This window comes from Rattus rattus, chromosome 5, assembly GCF_011064425.1.
Source record: "Rattus rattus isolate New Zealand chromosome 5, Rrattus_CSIRO_v1, whole genome shotgun sequence".
In the NCBI taxonomy this organism is placed as follows: Eukaryota; Metazoa; Chordata; class Mammalia; order Rodentia; family Muridae; genus Rattus; species Rattus rattus.
The window spans coordinates 116342872-116361910 of record NC_046158.1 but is presented as its reverse complement, the minus strand read 5'-3'; the positions used below and the strand labels follow the sequence as shown (position 1 = coordinate 116361910).

General features: G+C 41.7%; 1 protein-coding gene across 2 annotated transcripts in view; it reads right to left on the bottom strand.

The window, feature by feature from the left end:
• Snap25 (synaptosome associated protein 25) overlaps positions 1–19039 on the bottom strand; it is a 72731-nt gene that overhangs the window by 28167 nt on the left and 25525 nt on the right. The window lies entirely within an intron of this gene.

Genomic DNA, 19039 nt, shown 5'->3' with positions numbered 1-19039 from the left:
GTGCTTACCTAGGAATTGCATATCTAGTCCTCACAAGGAGATGGCCATGTGGCTAGAGATGGTTCCTACATGGAGATGACATATGTCCCTATTAGACCAAGGGCATTCAGAAGCTGGTACTGAACTCCCATCTTCTCCTGCCAACAAAAGCAGGAAAGATGGCTGAGCCATAGCATAGAAGAGGGTCCTCTGAATCCTTGAAGAAAGGAAAGCTGGCTGCTAACTAGAAACAGCCATGAGTCCATAGTGAAGAACATAAATCCCATGAGTTATGTGACTGGATGTATATGACACTGTCATACCACTTTCTCAGATGGAATTACTCCTCTGGGGAGTGGAAACCGAGCATATGATTAGCTTCCTGCATTGACCAGCTCTGTGAAGAAAGTCTTCTAATTGAAGGACTTTAAACAGGAAGAATATTAATGTGAACTAGAAACCGGATGGCTATGGGTAAGATCATTTCCCTCCCTGAGCATCTAGCTCATTTCTGAGATTTTATGGCACAGGTATGTCAAGGATAGAAAATCCCAACGAGCTTTGTTTGCTAAGGACACTGGGTCTTAATATTCAGGTGGCCTGTTTGAGTAAAATATTCTCATACTTTTATGAAGTGTGGAACAAATCTAGGCTCTGTTACCTATTTTTCCTCTAGTAATGGCTGACATCAGGCGTACGGATGAGCAGCTGAGTGCTAGTGGAGGCAAAAACCAAGGAAACCAGTGGGAGTGTAGAGGTGCTGGTCTCCAAGCAGCAACTCTCTCAGGATTGCCACAAGGGAACAAGCAAGGGAGTGCCTGACCCTGGTCTCCTTTGTGAAGAACTGCTTGTGCTTTCTTGGGTCATCTCATTCTGCCAGCTACTGGCCTTTGCTTTTAGTTGGGCAGCTTTTTAGAAAGCATTGCCTATGTGCTTTCAACCCTACAGTGAACTGCTATTTTCTGGGCTTAGTTGTGGATGAGTTTTTGCTCTCTCTCTCTTTCTCTTTCATGCCTCCCCCCACCTCTCTCCTGTCTACACTGTTTCCTTGGTGATCTCTCAAAGTTGCTATTCTCAGCAGGAGAAGAACAGCTGTATGCTCCTGGCTCCAGGCTGCCAGCAACCTGCCAGGAGCTGGTTGATGGGCAGGTGGCAGGCTGGCAGAAAAGCCATGTGGTAGATGCTCTTGTATTACTGATTTTCATGCTCCCCACCCCAGGAGTTCCCATACCTTTGTCTCACTCGCAAATGCATGTTTATCTGTGTCTTGGATGGTTGGTCGGTGAGTGACAGATCTTCTACATACAGCAATTCAAAGCAGGGAGAATGAGAGAGAGCGGTGGCAGCCCTCCTGATGAGAACCACTAGAACAGCTACTTCCTGGGATATTTGTTGCTACCATTTGATAAATTGCCCTTAAAAATCCCCAAACCCATGCATGGCTGCATTCTAGGCGGTGGACAGAGTGGTAAGCAGCAGTTACTGTAGTAGCGGAGAGGATGTTAATAATGAAATGAAATTACTCAGGTGGCATGGAACAAGTGTTACTTCTGCACATGCCCAAGCAGGTGGCATTCCCCAGAGGAGCAAAGCTCACATTAGTTAGGGAGGATACAAAAACAGCCTCTCAAAAGGGATTCCCTGGAGCTCTGATAAGGCACTCCCCTAGACAGTAAGGGCCCTTGCTGAGAATCTCATATCACCAATGCAGAGTCTGGGCCTTACTAGGTTATTCACTTCCTATTAAGTGACTTTGGGATGAAAAAAAATGTGTTCCTTTTACTCTTTCAAAATCAGCAATTTTCAGCTTAAGGTTGAGGATCATCCTTCTGTAACTCCTGTAGAAGTCAGCATCACCAGAAAGCTTTTTAATGAGGTTGAGTCATTAAAACTGCACAGATTCCGATTTGCTGGGTTTGAGACTAAGTCCATGATTATATGTCTCTACAAACATCCAGAAGGTGTGGACATTGTTGGTCTGCAGACAACATTTGGTTTGCTTACTGCTACATTATCAGTAAATGTCACTAGGTAGGGTCAAGAAATGACTATGAAGTTAGCAAAATAGGACACTAGGCTGAATGAAGCAATCAAGGATTCTGTAGTAACAAAGCCCTCTCCTCAAAGAGAATAAGAGGCCGTTGATTCTAGGTCTAAATCTGAGTGACCATAGCCCAGGAACACGGGCTTAGGTTACGAAGAGATCCATAGTTGCAATGTACAGGCAATTTCATGAAGTTTGTAATAGTAACAGAACAGAGAAAGTTATAAATCAAGGCATCTCTCAGTTCCATTGGTGGAAACATCAGAGATGTGGTTGCATTCAGTGGGAGGAATCGCAACTGAGGCCTCAGATGTTATCTGATAACATCCTTAACCGTGATTGGTAGAAAAAAGGGTTTCCTTAAGTTAACAAATCCCAAATATTTAGGTCTGACAGGGAGGCTTTTGGGGAGATAAGGACAGCTGAGAAATTAACATTCCAACCTCTTTGTAGTCCTTGATATTTTATCAGTTTATCAGCCTGTATAGATAGCTACTTTCTAGGAATTCTCAGTCCTTCATATCCCTGTGGACCAAAACCAGCCCGCTCTTAGTTTTCACATTGGATTTTGGCTAAGCCACCCTAAATAGCCATTCTATCCTACTCCCATTTTTCAATGGTTGGAAAGGATTGAGATGAAGAAACCATAAAATGGAAATTATGATAGTCAAATTTCAAGGTCTGTAATAAAGTTTTATTTGAGCATATGCTTGTCTATTTGTGAATCCACTCTCAGTGGCTTCTTCCATGGCATAAGGGCTCACAAAACTGAAGGTATTTGCCATCTGGTTCTGCAAGAAATATATTTGTGGATCCAGACAAAGACACATGCAACAAACAAAACTAGAAATCCTTGAACATTCATTATCAGCCTCTCATATCTGCAGAGCACTGCATATTTACCACAGATGAACACTGGGTAGGTTTTTATTTCCCATTCAACATTGCCTGCAAAATCCATTTTATTAAACTTCGCATGGTGTTTCTTGGACATACTCTAAATATACTCTAAAATATGAAGTGAGGCATGGAGTAAAACTACACATTAGGAAAAGGAGTCTGCCTTTGATTGACTACACCTGTAGAGTTTTAGGAATGCGAATCAGATTGAAGCCTTGCAGTTAATTGTGAGGGGATATGGTGTCCCCATAGCCTCCTAAGGACTACTTTCCATGGTCAGCTGAAGGTATCCAGCCTCAGTAGGGGTACCGGGCTGTTTATGTTAGAAATAGATGTATCTAAGAGCCTACCACTGTTCTGGCACGTAGGGCAAAACTAGCAAGTTGCTGTAGTTATTCTTTGGGGCCAGGGTAATTGGCAAAGTTCTCTGTTTGTTACCATACACAAGCATATCTGGAATTCATTAGAAGGGTGGTAGGGTGCTACAGTTTGCATCTGGAATGGTCTCCCAAAGGCCTGTTAGAGGTTTAGCCTTTAGTTTGGCACAATTGAAATGTGGTGGGACTAAGTAGGGCCTGGAGGAAGGAAGTTAGGTCATTAGGAATATGCTTATAAGGGAATACTGGAACCTAGTGTTTGTTCTCTCTCTCTCTCTCTCTCTCTCTCTCTCTCTCTCTCTCTCTCTCTCTCTCTCTCTCTCTCATTTTCCCTCCCCTCTCTTGATTTCTAGCTTTCATGAAGTAATCAGTATCCTTCTCTGTAGGCTCCCCACATAGTTGGGGGTTGCTTCACCATATTCCCAAACAACAGAGCTAACCAATTGCGGGCTGAAACCTACAAAACCAAAGGTCAAAACAAAACCTCCTTTTCTCTAAGTTGATTGTTTCAGGAACATTAATTATCATGTTAGTAGTGAACTGCGAGGAGATGGCCAATCTGTTAAAAGAGTTATTAAAGTGCAGGAGCATAAAATTGCTTTCCACTCTGAGTCTATTCTCAGAGATGCAGGGCCAGGAAGTGAGTCTGTGGATTTAGGAGTCTGTGGTTTGATTTTCAAAGTGGACAGAGGTGTGGCTATAATGCGCTGAACACTGTACCACGGGGTAGGGGCCTCGTGCTGATGGAGTAAGGAGCTAGCAATTGCTTTCTTTCTGTTTCCTCATTTAATTCATAAGATAAATCAATCAAATTTAATTAATCTGAATACCATAGAGAGCTGAAACATACACTTTGATGTCTCCAACTACTAGCCATTTGAATGGAGAACCTCTTGTTTGCAAGGAAGGTATGTTTTTAAAATCAGTAAGTTTATGAACAGAAATCAGAAGAACATAGGGGCTTTAAACAATTCATGTTGACTAACACTCATAGAGGTCACTTCTTGACTTGTACTCTATTTAAATATTGCACAAACCTATGGTGATACGTGTATGACCAGCAAACTTGTTTAGAAGGAAAGACTGTCCCTCAGCTGAGATATAGGACAAATGATTGCTTTCAATAAGAATACTTTCAAAGCATTTTTATTCTCAGAGCAAGTTGTATGGATTTTTTCCTTTCAATTAAAACCCACATAGTACTTTGTTTTGTAGTTTCACTGACATATTAGCAAATGCGTAGTGACTAATTCAGACCACCCTTCCTTTGAGATGCCCAATTCTCAGCCTCCAGCCTTCCAGCATCATTTGCTTTGAGTGACTGAAGACACTATGAAAAAGGATTCCTAGCGTCCCTAGTTGTGTCCTGCCCTCTCAGAGAAGCCGAACTAGCTAATTTCCCTGAGAAAAATTTCATTTGGAAAGCTATTGCAAGATGATTATTAGAAATCACCAGGCACTGTCTGTCTCCCCGAACAGTCACTAAAGAATAGAGGACAGAGGCACTGTGGGCTCTGATGCCTGGAGACTAAGGTCGGTCTGATGATTGTCCTGTTATTCATGTGGGGATGGTTAAATGAGGTTTAGGTTTTAATTCTAAAGCAAAAACCAGAACAGAGTACTTTTGACAAAATGTAGATGGCAAGTGTCTGTTTACATGTCAGTGCTGCTTACATTCAAAAGTAAGGTCACCTTTCTCCAGCACCATAACAGAACAAAGCCAGCCGATTGCATATTTAATGCCTGTTTCAGTTGGTACAGTGCTGCACGCCTTTAACCCCAAAACTCAGGAAGCAAAGGCCAGGAAGATCTGTATGAGATTCAGGCCTCTCTGTTCTACATATCGAGTTCCAGGCCATCTAAGGTTACACAGTGAGGTCTTGTCTCACAAACAAACAAACAAACAAACAAACAAATAAATAGCATTTCTTAAAGGTGCTGTAACTAGAATTGTAAATTTTTAATGTGTGGCTTGTGTCTCTGTGAATAGATCTTGAACATTCTTGTGAATGAAATTTATCTTTCTTTATCCTAGTGGGTCCTGCTAGTGTCAATCCATTTCTTAGTTAAAACAAAAGACCTTAGTTCAGATATGATGAACAGATGGCTCATAAATGAATTACTAACCACTGTGCATCACTGTATGTACACAATCTGGCCAGAATAGGTCACAACTACTCACAACAGGACATTTAGTAGCATGGTCTGAGGGCTCCTGACCCAAAACCTTTTCATCAGCTTGTTAAATTGCACATTTCCATTCATACCAATTAGTGAAAGAGATCTGTGGATGTGAGGCTAGAACTGTATTTTTGACAAAAATAATATATTCTTTCCCCCACCTGCCAATGGCAGCATCTGTGTGCTGCTGCAGGTCATTGCAAGCATCCAGTGGAACATTCTGGTAGCCCTTAGCTAACACTCTCTAGGGAGTATGTGGTGAAGAACCAGCCTGACTCTGTCTTAGGCTTAAAAGCCATCTTATAGTAAAGACAAACTAGGTCCACTCCTATTTATGATTAAACCTCTGTATCTCAAGGACGGGGCTATGTCCCACTTGTAGCCTTAACTACGCAAGGTTCTGTACTGTCTGTTCCAGGAATGGCAACAATGTCCTTGCTTCAAAAAGTTAAAATCCATCTTGCAACTCTATGGTTGTTTCACAGGAGGTGTTATGATGACCTTGTTGTTGTGACTACCTGATGTTACGACTACCTTTTGATGTCTTTGTTTCAGAATGTTGTTGTGCCTAACTTGTCATGCTTATCTTCTGCTCCTGTAGACCAACTGCCATTTGCCCACTGAAACTCCCATTTGAAACCCCTTACCCCTGAGCTACAAAACCCTCATGTTCCTCATAGCCAGTGCTGATCTCTCAGAATCCTCCTTAGTGGAGAAGACAGCCCATGGACACAATTTTAAAAACGTGCTTATTTAGTTGCTTGTTTTAATTAATTTGACCATGATGATTTGGGCCTGTGGTCTTTCTCCTCTCATCTTTATGGTTAACAGTGGTTATCCATCACACTGCTACACTGTGATTTACGGTGGTGGTGTCCCTACTTTTTGATATTTGTTTCAATCTGATGATGTGTGTTCATGCTTCAGTCTCATGAGCACACAAGTGCAGAAGAACCGGGCTGAAGAACCATCTCATTTTTTTAACTTCAGACAACTTCAACAAAATTCCTTCTCTTCCTCAAAATCTCTTTTGCACTGACTATCTTCAGAAACCTAATTCCTTTTCAAGTCTGGCTCATTTATTTCTCAGACTATCCTACCAGACACCATTCCTGAATTGAATTCCCTCTGTATACCCGATCTCCATTCTTCTGGGAAGGGAAATAAATCTGCCTCTTTCATGAGCTCTGTCAGGAGCATAGCTGATGGGTTGCTTTGGCTCGGGTTTGTTCTGTAAGAGTGCTGGAATGGGAGGACTTACATTTAGATGCAACCGGCATTGGCATTCCTTAATTGCAAGAGGGCAGTCATCCACAACTAGTACTGATTATGACTAAATATCTCCTTTTCAAAAATGCCAATGTTTCTTTTGTCTATTTTGCAAATGCGGCTAAGTGAGTATTTAGTGCTATAGTTTGTATTCTGCAATGATTCCCAATTGTTTGCTTGGGAGCCAAAGCGTGGCAGACTAATTGATTAGGAGATGGAGCAGACAGAACAGAACCCTGTCTCACTTGTCCTGATCATAGCTTAAGCAAACCACAGTTCATTTATTGAGCTACTGTTTGCTCACTGAGTGTTACATGGATACAGCCATGTCTAGCATGCAGCTATAGGCGAATCACTGCCTCTTAGAGGTGGTTCTGAAGGCTCTAACAAGAAGCGTTTTGGTCCAAGTCTCCATCCTCTGTTGTGCCTGTGAAGGACCAATGCAAATTCTCTTCGTTTAAATAGTAGGTTGGTTGATTGGTTCTTGGGACAAGGGCTAGAGTGTTGCTACCAAAAAATTAAAAATTAAAAACAGAAGTCTTGTTAAGGTTTAAATAAAAGGATTCCATTCCAGAATGACGAATGAACAAAAAGATCTCCCCCACCCATTGTCTTTCAAACTCAATAATTTCTGTTTGTCACTTGATAGAGTCAACAGTAAGAAGTTCCGTATACTCAGGTTCACTAACAACTCTTGACTTCAGCGATGGAAGTTGGTAGGTGCAGTGTTCGGTTCCCCTACTGGGTATTTGTGGCTGCCCATGCCCTTAGCCCCATCTACACCATCCCCACCCGTGACCCTTTTTACAAACACTCCCTGGGACTGGCTGTTCCATTTCATTCAGTAGACCTGCAAATGCCAGGGATTTTCGATCTTCTCTGAGAGGCCTGCGACCGAGGAAGGATATATAACACAAAAGGCCAGCCCTGCCACTGTGAGGTGCAACATGCATTCCAGAGGCTCCTGAGGACTGCACCAAGGCTGGGACCCCAACTGTGACCATGACTCTTTTGTTCATCTTTTGTCCATCGCCCGGGCCTTTCTCCCACTGTGTTCCCAGAATACTTTCGTAATATATCACTTGCACATTAATCTTTGCCTAGGAGAGTGCTTCTGTGGAACTCATACTATGACATCCTCCATTTATTTATGAGCTATATTTTATTACTTATTCCAGGCACTTAAAATATCAATAAATCATTACATCAGGAAAAAATGGAAAAGAAGAGCATTTTTATTCTAGCATGGTAAGAAATATGGTAAATCTGGGCTTGATTTGCTTACTTGGATTAAAGATTTTACATTCAGAATATCACAGAATGGCCAGCACATGAAGATTATTAGCCCAGTCATTCCCTCACTTTTTTTTTTTTTTTTTTTTTTTTGGCTTTGTGACATCTCTGCTATGTCTCTCTTCAAAATCAAGACACTGGCATACAACGTCTCTCCATGTGAAGCTCCTGTACTTCACCGTGCTGCTACAGTTAGGGTAAGAGTCTCACTGGAAAGTTATTGACTCTGGAAGTGAATTCCCCAGAGAGCTGCTTTAAAAAGCAACATGCCCAGCTCATGCTGTAGCATTTTTTTTTAAGACCATTAAGCAGTTGACACAAAGAGAGAGGACATAAAAGGGTCCCAGCCAGAGTCTGGAGTCTTAGCTAATGGCAGAAGGGCCGCAAGTGATGATAAAGTGCCCCTGAAGTGATTGTGCGCGTCAGCGGGGGGCGGGAGACCAATTTATCAAATTAGATTTTCCCCAATCTCCATTCACTTACGATAAGCCACTGGTGTGATTGCAACTGTTTCAGTGTGCAAATTTGACGTCTCCTGTTACGCAGTTTGTCATTCGCTGTCCTTAACATGGAGAGGGTTTAAAAAGCACTTTAGATTAGACCTTGTGGGCAAAGGTTGGAACGTTTCTGTAAGTCACACAGAGGGTATTCCCTTTAAAGATAGGAAGCTTTCTGTGTGAGATGATTTTGATCGATTCTGCCGTCAGGGAGAGCTGTTTATCCTCTATCTCCAAATCCATGTTTGACCTTGGGTAGTTTTAAAGGCGTTAGGTTCAGAACTCTCAGGGGAAGTATAGAAAGATTGCATCAAAGATGAATCTAACACTCTAGTGAGGAAATCCAACAAGATGGCAAAGCCAGTTTAAAGATGACCTGTACATAGCTCTGGGATAAGATTCCTGACCCAGATAGAGACTTGGCTAATATCTTGTAGGACGGTGAGATGACAGCTCTGTATGTCTTTGGTTTACTAGATGGAAACCACAAACACTAATCCCACAGTAACAAAGGGATTTCATAGGGTGTGCAAATGATTGGAATTTATTCTTTAACTTTATAGAAGTTAAAGAAGGGAACTTGGCCAATCAGTGAGTCCATTTGACAGTGCACCAGCATGACAAATGGAAAGATTTGCATGATTTTTTTAGTTGGCTTCCCTTCTAAGGTTTTAAGTTTAAGGATATGAGCGAGCCAGTTTCACTTTGAGTACTGTGTGGTGGAACCTGACACTGACTGCCAAGCAACTTGATTGTCTTTTAAAAATGGCCATCTATGGTGTCTCAGAATGTACTGTGTGAGAAGAGGGTGTTTGTTTGCTTTTAATTTTAATTTTTGGTTTTCAAACCTGAAAAGAAAAATGAAAATCTCCTGAGAAGCTTCAGTGAAGATCCGCTGCCAGGTCACATCCCAGGCCGATTCAATAAGACTTCCTGAGAATGGATCCCAGAATGCAGCTTATTTTAAACTTCATCAGGAAGTTTCGATGTGCAGATGTGCCCGTAAGCGGTTGGGGAGGGGCAGAAGCTTATTTTAAAATAAGGACCAAACTAACATGTATCATCCAGTTTTTCTCCAAATATTAACCCTATAATGAAATGTTTCATTAAAAATTGATCAAATGTCACTTTAAAGACTGAGCTGTGGCCCATTATACAAATGTATGGTTTATTTGGTTAATCTTACTGGGTATTTAGTGTTTTGTCCACCTGTTTGTCTGTCTGTCTCCCTTCCTCTTTTTCTTTCATATGGTGATAATGAACAACACTGTCACAAGTATATTTACACAGAGACTTCAGAACATCCTGTATCATTCCCTTATCCATGAGAGCAGACTCACAGACCAAGGAAAATGTTTACAAACCTCTGAAACTATTGCCAGCACCGCTCTCCACTGAGTCTTGCCAACTCACCCTATTAAACTTGTGATTCCTTTACCTTTTATTTTTAAAATATTTCATACCACTAGAATAATTAAAAACATTTTTTTTTCTGACATCCCCCTGCCCCAGTGATACTTTTTAGGTCGACTTTTCTAATCCTGATAAATGTATCTTTTGTATAAGTGGTTAAAGTCCAAAGTCTGATTTGCTGTTTTTCTCAACAGTTCCTTGTCAAGAAGACCTTCTCTTTTCATTAGTTCCTGAAGCTTGACATTTAAAATAGAGCTCGCTAGTTAAAAAAAAATGGAACTTTGCACCTTGAATCGACTTGAGATTTGCCTGGCAAAGCTTGAACTGAATCTATCAGGTTACATTCTTATCTAGATGTTAACAATTATTGCATTTTACAATCACCTTCTTTTAGTTTTAACTCAACCTCATTTAAGGAGCGCTCACTCCGGGTGTTGAAAACAACCAGAGCTCATCCTCCCTGAGATGCCTTTAATCTGCCCACAAGCAGCTTGTGGCTTTGTCTGTAACAGTCTCCCTCAATCATCTGCTCCCCTTTAAGCTCCATAGCATTGCTCACACCCAAGCATTCCTACATAGAAGGGAAATTCCAGAGCAATAATTATTAATTCTGGATTCAGTTGGACCTATTTTTATATATTGTTGTCACCTATCTATTTAATTTTTGTAAAATTAAAAAAATACTTAATCTCATTGTTCTCTGCTTGAATTTTAAAAATAAATTATTTGGAATGTCTGTGTCCATGTTCATGGAGCATGTATGTTAAAAGACAACTCACATGCACTTACATATACACAAAGACATGGAAATTCAAAATCGTCAAGGCCATAGTACACAGAAAAAGAGAAGGGCCTTTTTAATCTTGTTCAAGTAAATAGAAAAGACAACTTTCAATGAGTGCAGACCTTAAGCTATCTCTTCTACAGTCCTGGAATGCAATGAAGAGAGGGTAGATTTACTAAATCATTGTTTAAAATGAGTAAGCTGGGTGTGGTGTCTTTAATTCCAACACTTAGGAGGCAGAAAGGGGCAGATCCCTAGGCTTCAGATCAGCCTGGTCTATAGAGTTGGTTCCAGGACAGAAAGGGTTACACAGAAACAAAATCTGTCTTGAAAAATGAACAACATCATCATCAACAACGACGACGACGACGACGACGACGACAACAACAATAACAACAACAGCAACGACAACAACGTAATAGTTCTTAGCATCGTCACTCTTAGCTTTGCTTTCTTGAATCTGAGACCCCTTCACTGCGCTTCCCTTACAGCCCAGCACCAGAGAAGCCTTGCAAAGGGTTGGCTTCAGAGAAGCCCCACCCCACAGCCTTGCTCTTTTGAAGGATACCTGACGGAGAATGAACAGAATTAAGGGTGTGGTCAAGTAAAAAAGCATCACGTGATGAGCCTTTGAACAAACTAACTTCAAAGTGCTTTCTTCTATCTGTGTCTGAGAAACCAACTAGGGTTTTAGAAACCTGACTGGTTGTGGGTTTTGACCATTAACCCCCTTGCTCTAATGATTTAGCGAATGCCAACAGGCAAGCTTATAGAAAGCCTGCTTTTCTTCAAGCTACTCTTTGAGCTGCCTTGGTCCTTTCAGGGAGGGATCCCTCTTATATTTCAAGGGCATGGGGTTGCAGATGCTTATGTTTAGCGGATCATTAAGCCTGTTTCATCCTTTTACTGCAAATGAAGGAGCTATCTGAAGCTTTAGACCTCTTGTGTTTGTTGAACTGAACTGGTAGAGAGAACTAGGAAACTTTCCCTGAGCTCTCTGAGGTACAGACAAAGCTGCACCCATGTTGAAGAAGTTCTTGAAGCCGCAGCACTTCGCGGCACATTTCAAAGCTCCCTTCAGAAGTGAGGCAAGGCAAGCCTGACTCTAGCATTTTGCCTTTGGGTAACGGATGTTTCACAGAGAATTTCAGTAATTCTTTTTAATGTTCTGAATAACTCAAGGTTGTTTCAGCTCTTAGTCCCCAAAGTGCCCATGTACCGCCTTGGAATGAGTAAATTGATTAAGCCAAGGCCTATCTGTCTAGAACTTTAAAGGATGGCTCCCTCCTCGGGACTCAGAAAGCTGTTTTCATAGAGCCACTTCTCTTCTGGGAATTTAAGAGAGACATGGTGGGCCTCTCTCAGCAGTCAACCTTGAGTCTGAGTGAAGGAGTTCTCTTAGGGCAGACCTGGAAAGCAGGTGAGGAAGTAAGTTCAGAGAAAGAAGGTCAAGCGAGGTTGATTCCCTGCATCTGACTTACCTTGCTCTGAGCTTTAAGTTCTGCCTTAACACATGGCTTAGAGCATGTCCTTCAGTAGACCAGAAGCTGAGCTTCTATACTTCCATTTCAGTCATTAGCTAGAGACATTTGGGGGCACAGAAACACACAGGCATTTCTGACATCTGGATGAAATAGCTCCCTGTGTGGGGAAAGTCTTAGTTTTTTAATTTTTTGTTTGTTTTTTGTTTTTTGTATTTTGTTTGTTTGCTTGTTTTCCAGCAGCAGACTATACAGAAGCTATGAAGGAGGCTGACAGGCAATCCAAGGGTCTCTCATGAGGGATCTGCAGGGCTTGGAATAGGAACTCTTCGGGGACTATTTTCCAGCTCAGGCTGTAGAGAGGAGCCATCTTAAAAACAGGTTCAAGCCATCTGTGGGCTCTGTGGGGACATGATGACACATCCTGTATGGGGATCTCTGCCAGGCAGCAGGGTGGAAGGCTTGGCCAGGTCACCCTGCAAACCGCCTGACTAATCCTCTGCAGGTACCAAAACTTTCTCTTAAGGCCCAGAATACACATCATATGTAGAGGTTTGTTTTTTATCTTATTATACTGAGTATATAGCTGTCAAATAACTTGTGACAGTGTCCCCAAACACACCTTAGGAATGGCTTCTGGCACCCGTAAAAAAAAAAAATCACATCATTGTCATTTTTCAAGAGCCCTGTTGAGAATAGAAATGAGCACTGGGGGCTTAGAACGCACTGTTTGGATCCTTATTTACTGGTAGCACATTGTAATGCTTCCAACAATATCTCGTGGCCCCTGAGAAGTAACATACTACAGGTCTTAGCTGGCGGAGGGCCCAGGAGAAGGTGTGAGTGCATCCCTACACTCTGATTCCAAAGGCAGGAAAAGCATACTCTGACACACACCCCCTTCCTCTTCCAGTCTTTGTTTTAATTACAGGCTTTGCCCTTGTGAAGACTAAGTGTTTGATTCCTGGCTTGAACTAAGGCCGTGGCAAGGTGAGCAGGTTACAGATAACTTTAAAGAGCTTTTCTCCTGGGTGTCTGTGGAAACAAACAAACAGGCTTTTGAAAAGCCGGAAGGTTGGCAGTGAGGGTCATCCCACTCTTCAAAAGCCCACCTTGGGCTTCTGACTTACCAAATGCCAATAAAGCAAACTTGCAGGGCTTCCTCATTTCCTAACTAAAGCTAATCTCAAGCTTTGGGGAGAGCTATCCTTCTATGTCAGTTAGAAACTGTATGTAGAAAATGTCAAGGAATGGTTCTCATTAGCCTTTTTTTTTTTTTTTAATTTAAACGAGAATCAGTCGAATGTCTTTGCTATCCTTGCTTCATAGGTAGAAGTGCAAGACTGAGGTGGCTGAGACGCACAGTTCTGGGTCCTGGAGGCGGTAAGCCACAGAGTTGCAGAGATGGGAAATGGCTCCAAAGAGCCTCAATTGCTTACTTAGGTTAATGTTGAGAACACTACCCAAAATTTAAATGTACGGGACAGAAAATCATTTTTTTCATTGTATTGAAACATTGAATACTTTAGACTTATGTAAAGATTACCTAATTTTCTAAGGGTCTATGCTTTTCTTTGATGATCTATTTAATTGTGAGTTAAGGCTCACCTTGTAGCCCAGGCTGTCTTGGCTCTCACGGACTTCCTCTCTCAGCTTTCCAAGTGCTGGCATCACCCATTACAGGCAGGCGCCTTTATCCAGTGATATGCTATTTTCTTTTTTAAACAGCTTTATTGCAGTATAACTGATGTAAAATAAATGTGCATATCAAATGCAAAATCTCATAAATTGCCATGAAACCCTTGCCACAAGGAAATGAATGCATTTATCACCCGCCCAATAGTTTTAATGCATGCTTATTCTTAATTAGAGATGGGACTGTAAAGGTGGATATTTGTTTGCAGAAGACTAAACAAATGAACTTGACCCTTGACCCATCGTAGGTGCAGATTTCTTTCTGGTAGAAAATACATTGTCAACAAATATCATAGTGCACTAATCTGCTAGAAATCATTTTAATAAACTTATTTCAATTTCCTTCTCCTGACTGACTATAAATATTTGTTCCTCGGATACTCTGGGACTCTAAAACAATCTTTGGCGTATGCTTATTACAGATTCATGTAAAAGTCATGATCTAATTCTTTAAAAATCTTTCTTTGCAAACAAATAACCCAATTAAAACTGGGGCACGGAACTTAGCAAACAGTTCTCAAAAGATGAGACACAGCACACTGAGCCATGCTTAGCTGTCAGGGAAATGCAAATCCAAACTACTTTGAAATTTCATCTTCTGCCTGTCAGAATGGCCAAGATCAATAAAACAAATGATAGAACATACAGTGAGGATGCAGGGAAACGGAAACACTTGTTCATTGCCAATGCGAGTGAAAATTGGCACAACTACGATGAAAATCAGTGAGGACACTGAGAACTGATCTACCTCAAGATCCTGCTAGATGTCTTTTCAGCATATACTCAAAGGACTCCATGTCATACTACAGAGAGGCTGGAAACAATCTGCGTGTCCATCAACAAATGGATGGATAACAAAAATGTGGTCCATTTACATGATGGGATGTTATTCAGCTGTTACTAAACATAAAATTATAAAAATTTGCAGGAATAGATATAGAGCTACCAAAAAAGTCACCTGGAGTGAGGTAACTCAGACTTTGGAAGATAAATATTGCATGGTTTCTCTTACATATGGATGTTAGCTTTTAAGCTTTCAACGTGTATGCTACAGAATATATCTGGATAACAACCACAGAGCTTAAGTGCCTAGTTAGGGATTAGGGATGGAAAGACCATCTCCCAAGGATAAGAGAATAGAATAAAATCATGGAGAGAAAGGGGGGAAACTAGAAAAGCAGCATGAGGAGGTGATGGGAGTAAAGGGTAAAGGAGGAAATATGGGAAAGGGCAACTAACACTGAAGGCCTTTTGAAAAACTACAGGGGGACCTACTGCTATAGTAGCTTTATTAAACATATATGAAAGTAATTGAAATGAAATCACAGTGTCCCAGTTAGACATTCTATGCCACCATGTAAAACTCCCAGTTACAAGAATGGGTTATTTCTTATTGGGTCCTTGGCCAAAGAGTTCCCATAGAGACCCCCAACCCCCACAACTTAATGGCTGAAGACACTACTCATGTCATCAAATATGGAGAAGTCAAGCTGGTGCCAAACTTGAAGATTCACTCTATTATTAGTATCTGGAGAGTAGTTTGCACCAGAAGAGAAAGGTAGTCATCCATATTACCTAGCTACAAATGCTGCCACAATCTAACAATGACTTGTCCCCAAAATATACCGATACAATAATGGCACAAATGTTATGTGCACAACCAACCACTTTCTGCTTGGATCTAAGGTCCACTTCATGAAAGGGTACTCATACCTGATAGTGTTAAAGTTCCCAAGATGCTGAGACTAGGTAAGTCATGGGCCTAGGAAAAAGCCTAATGCCATCAATCTGCCAAAAGAACTTAGCAATAAAGTGACTCCTAATTGCGTGCTGTTGTGTCCATTGATCAGTGCCTCACTTAATATCAAAGAAGTTTCTTCTTACAGTAGGTGGTTCCCATCACTGGAAAATGTGCAGAGAGTGAGAGACTTTGGACTGTTCAGCTCTAAGCGGAATGTTTTCATCAAAGCCCTCTCTTTAGGGGATTCGTGCGGAAGAAGAGGCAGAAAGACTGTAAGACCCAGAGGAGATGGATGACTTCTTGGAAACAGTGCCTTCCAGACACAACGGGAGTGATGCACAGGCGAAGTCACTGTGGCAGAGACTGCGGCGACACACACAACTCATGCCCAATCAAACTGAATGAGGGGGGAAATGGACATGGGATTCCGCCCTGGTGAAGAAGCTGTTTGTCAATGATACTTGCTGGTAAAGGGAACATATGTTTTCTCTAGTGGTGTCTCACTGGGTATCTCAGCCATATTTCAGGATATGTCCCATGGCTGGCCAGGAGAAGTGTGCCAACCTAAGAGGAACTCAGTGGTACTTTTTTGAACCCTTTTTATCATTCTGCTTTCTTCTGGCATTTTTGTTTGTTTATTTTTTGTTTTTGTTTTGCCTCATTGGTCTTTTGTTTGTTTCAATTTTCATCTTTGTGGGTTTTATTTGGGGGTGGTTGTTTCTTGTTTTGCTTTTTTTTTTTGAAAGAGACAGAGAAAGAACATAGAGTTGAGCAGCTAGGGAAGTAGGGAGGATCTGGGAGGAACTGTGAGAGGAAAAAACATGATCAAAAATACCTGTATAAATTTTCTTTCTGTTAGAAAAAGGAAAACTATTCTTTGCCACTACGAATTTGTTTGTGTGTTTGTGTGTCCTCAGTGTGCCTAAATGTAGAAAATATCCTCAAAAATTTGTTTCCCCTTAAAGATGGTGGAATTCTAGATGACTGTAGAAGGTTTGCTGGCCCTGCAAGAAAGCAAGTTTATGAATTTCTTTGCTCCATCTTTGCTATGTGCTGGTGGATGTACTCAGTGAACCCCAGTGTGACCAAGGTTCTTGGTCTTATCAGCTCCCTAGATTTAAGATGTTCTCTTTTGTAGCTTCAAAAATATCTTAAAATTTCCATGAGTTCCCTTATAAAGAGGAACATATTTTGAGCAAACAGGAGTTTGTGGTCCTGCAGTGCATTTGGTTATCTCAGGAGATGTGGCAAAGGTGAAAGAGTCCATGAATAACACAACAGAGAGAGAACGCATGCAGGAAGGTTAGCTGCTGTAATCACAAGGGCAGCACCTCTTCCTTCAAGTGGATTTGTGTCCCTTTTTGGAAGCAGCCTCAGGTTTGTTTGACATTTCCAAGGGATCAGAATTCAGGCTTATTAATCCCAGTTCCTTTAGGAACAAACCCAGTGAGAATGGCTCTCTGCCTTTACTGAACTTTTCCAAATGTCTGTGTACTCTCCCTTATATTACCCTCTCTCTTGCTTGCCCTCCAGTCAATACAACCAGCATCTTCTGGAGGAGGCTGCTGGCCGGGGCCCAGGTCTCCTCTGGGAGTTTCTGTGGCTCTTAGGCGTTCAACGCTGGTGCTTTTGCTACTTTTTCCTCTGGGTTCTTTGTGTCCCCTTCACACTGGGACTGGTTCTCACAGGGAAGCATATTTGTCCAGGTGTCTGGCACATGAACACCATGGAGCACAGCTGTGAGGCAGGGATTTGCCCTCACCTTACTGCCGCAAGACGTGTGAGAGGCCATGGGTTTGAGCTGATCATTGCATTATTCCCATGGGCCGAATGTAAAGTCATCTTTGGTAAGTTTCCATGTCCCCAACTGACACTAAGTTGTTTATCTAACTTTGCAAAAAAGGGGAGTGCGTGAAGACAAAAGATACTAATGTCCCCAGACAAGCTAGCTTTAATTGTCATGATGAGGTTGCTTCTGTTTTATCCCATAAAAAGATAACGATGACACCTGCTTTTCACTCTCTATTCCTTATTTCTGAGCCCTTTGCTGCTTGAACAGCCAATTTCCCCTGCCACATTCATTCACGCACTCCTTCTACTTTAGAGAGCAAGGCACTGTCCAGCTGTAGACTCTCAAATAAAAGCTCCGGAAGGCTTTTATTTTTATATTTCTTTGTGGCACTTAAAAAAAATGACACAGAGCTCTCTCCTAACAGTTTACTTGCATGAAGTACAATATAATCATCCACAAATATTGATTATACTATATTATTTAGGGGATTATGACAAGAAAAATTACCTGCATGTGTTCAGTACTGATGAAAAAACTGAACATATTTTGTCTGTGATTGGTCGAATTTATTCATAGAGAAACTGTACACACGGTCTGACTGTGTGGTCTGGGCACCCTTGAAGAGCAATACTTCTAAAACTTCAGCTACATTTTTTTTTTTACCTTGAGAGTTTGTTTAACATAGAGAGTCCTGATTCTAACCACAGTGGTCCAGGCCAGTTGGTCTATGCTGAGACCTGTGATTAGCATTCTCATCACGTGGTTCACAGACCACACCCTGAACAGAAGCACAGACACCTGGAAAGCTTCAGGCTCTGCTGCATGACCAGAAAAGCTATACTCCATTGCATGAGAGCCAGGAGGGAATTAACATTCGAGGATGGTTCTTTTATTCCCCCTAAGAAACCCAGCAAAAGCCATATGAGGCTCTTTGTTGTTTAGAAACAGCGCTGAAGCCCTTCGAGAGGGTTCTTTTCTGTAGCCTTAAAGAATGATGTATTTATGCTCTTCTTTCTGCTCAGACAGCACTTGATGAGAACTGTTATTCCTCTCGTGAGAAACACAACTTGAGTCTCAGTCTGTGGAGGCTACTGGCAATCACTCCATGTTCGTCCACAGGGCTTTACAGCCAGGGCCCACAGTTAAGGAAATGAATGAATGGGGAAAGGAATGATTGCGGTCTCTGCATCTGCAGTACAGATATACCCTAGTAGTAAGTGAAGCTCTACCGAAGTATTGAACAACCTTCCGAGCACTGTGGCCTTACCAGAAGCAAGACATGGGCCCTGGTGTGAGGTGAAAATAGCCTAGGCTAATGGCTTTCCACTAATTAGCACTAGAAAGGATGTGTACCCACAACCTCCTTATTAAACTTGAGCTTGCATTTTCTCCTCTGTGAAGCAGAATTACTCATGTGCTCCTTCATGCTGCTGTGAACAGAGCACTTCACTCTGAGGTACATGGGCCTGCAGTATCTGCATTTCCTGCAAGTGGGATACAAGTGCAAATTTTGAGGACTCAGCTCTGCAAACCAAACAGTGTTTTGGGATGGACCTTGGCCATCTGTGCTTTAAAGAGCCATCCAGGGGATCC